Source organism: Oratosquilla oratoria, chromosome 27 (genome assembly GCF_046742065.1).
Source record: "Oratosquilla oratoria isolate Oo_2021 chromosome 27, ASM4674206v1, whole genome shotgun sequence".
NCBI classification, from domain to species: domain Eukaryota; kingdom Metazoa; phylum Arthropoda; class Malacostraca; order Stomatopoda; family Squillidae; genus Oratosquilla; species Oratosquilla oratoria.
Window position 1 is genome coordinate 35,702,415 of NC_134803.1, and position 2,500 is coordinate 35,704,914.

A 2,500-nucleotide genomic window follows, 5' to 3' on the forward strand; every position below is an offset into this window, starting at 1 on the left:
CATACATACATACATGCATACATACATACATACGTACGTACGTACATACATAAATAAATAAATACATACATATATGTACATATATACATACATTCATAGAACCAGGGCAAGTGGCAATCAGTGCCAAACAGAGGGAATCGAATCCTGAACATAACAATATTGTCATATCACAAATTTAAAGAAAATAATAAAATTAATATTAATGGAAAGACAGATACACAGACAAGCAAGCTGATAGACAGCTAGACAGCCAGAGAGACAAACAGACATGTAGGCATGCAGATAGACAGAGAGACAAGTAGACTGACAAACGGACAGATAGGCAGACAGGAACATGGAGGGTAGGAAAGACAATAATGGTTGGGATTTGTCTCCCCCCCCCTTTTTTTTTTTTTTACATAAGAACATATGAATGAAAGAGACTGCAAAAGACCATAAGGCCTACACTAGACAGTTCCCTGTCCCTTATCATCTGTCATTCTTATCCATAAACTTATCTAATCTTTTTTTATAACAACCAACTGTTTCAGCGCTCACTACATGGTTACTAAGTCTATTCCATTTTATAACTACTCCGTTGGTAAACCTCTTCTTGCCTGCTTCTTTCTTAAACCCATATTTAAGAAGGGGGGTGTCATTCTTCATCACGTCTTCGTGAAGAATTTCCTCATTTCCTGGGACCATTTTTGCTGAGAACCCACATGCTGTTCCTGTATAATCATGGAGAAGCAGTAGGGGAGGACCGTTCCGAAAACGGCAGTCATTAACCGACGATAAGAAAAAAAAATTGCGAAAAAGAAAGAACAGAATCCTCTCTTTCTATTGAGAGTTTCTGAAAATCGAAAGATTCCAATATAAGAAATGAAAATATATATGAAAATTCTTCTGGTATCTAAAATTTTTTAGATTGATGATACATCTAGTAGAGAGAATCATGGACCGTAATTTTAAGGGTATCCGGACAATAACCCCACCCCCGGACAAAATACCCGGGACAAAATTCCCCGGACAAAATACCTCCGGGCAAAACACACCCGTTTTTAAGACTTTCCACCAGCAAAGGCCTTCTTCTATTAGGAAGTAGTATATTACTATCTTATTGGTTATCCCAGTAGATTTTGTAGATAAGCAATAAAGTTAAAAAAAAAAAACCTAGATAGAATTATAATAAAAACCGGGAAGGAAATTTTAAACCAAATAGTAAAGACATAACGCAAGAATAGCAAAATGATATTCGATAGTCGGCAATATCACTGAAGATACCTTGTCCTACACTATATATAATGTCCTACACTGCACTGTTGCTTGTATACCTGTGACCCTAAAGCACATAAGAGTCCACAGACCAAATGCCAGTAGCAATTAGTAGTCGTCAGGTGATTTTATTCAGTGTTTTTGTAACCTCTAGGACATTAAGAAACAGTTTTGCTAACTTAGAAGACCGGTTCAATTGTAGATTTTCCCTCACGCCCTTAGGGTAGGGATTGTACAACGGAGTGTTGCAAAGGTGGTGATTCTACAGTTGATACATAACATAACATAACATAACATAACATAACATAACATAACATAACATAACATAACATAACATAACATAGCATAACATAACATAACATAACATAACATAACATAACATAACATAACATAACATAACCAAACATAACCTAACCTAACCTAACCTAACCTAACCCAGCCTATGTTAATTGGGGTGGAGATCCTACAATTGATCAGTGTGGAGGAAGGCTAGGGAATTCTACAATTGGGTGTAGTTGGAGTGGAGGTTTTGCAGTTCATCAGTATAGGGGGGAGGGGGCAATTCCACAACTGATCCAGAAGAACTTACGAGGAGACAAGTTCGGAGATTCTGACTGTTGTGTTCTTTGGGGTCCTCGTATCCTCCTCTATCTCTTCCTCTTCCGCCTCTTCTTCCTCCTCCTCCTCTTCCTCCTCTTCTTCCTCCTCTTCCTCCTCCTCCTCCTCCTCCTTCTCCTCTTCCTCCTTTTCTCTGGGAGGAAACTTTGAAGTACTGCTTGTCTTTCTCACCCGTGAGTGTGTCTGTCAAGAGAAGGAATGAGGATGAGGAGAAGGAGTAAGGGGAGGAGAAAGAGAGGAAGAGATGGGAGAAGGAGAGGAGGAGAGAAAGAAAAGGAAGTGGGAGAGAAAAAGAGAGAACGAAGAGATGGGGCTAAGGGAGGTGGGAAGAAGAGAGGAGGGAGGAGAGGAGATGAAAGATGGGAGGGGAGAAAAGGAGAGGAGGAGGCGTGAGAGGAGGAAGGGAGAAGTGACTAAAAATGGAAGAGGGAGAGGTGAAGAAGGAGGAGGAGGTAGGAGAAAAAGAGGACGGGAAGAAGAAGGGGAACGGGAAGGGGAAGGGGAAGGGAGGGGAAGGGAGAGAGGATTAATACATATAAAACGCATTACGTGTCTCCAATCCTTAGCTTCTCATATCTATGTCATAAAAGAAACCAGGAAGATTATATCAAGATCAAAGTTCTGATAT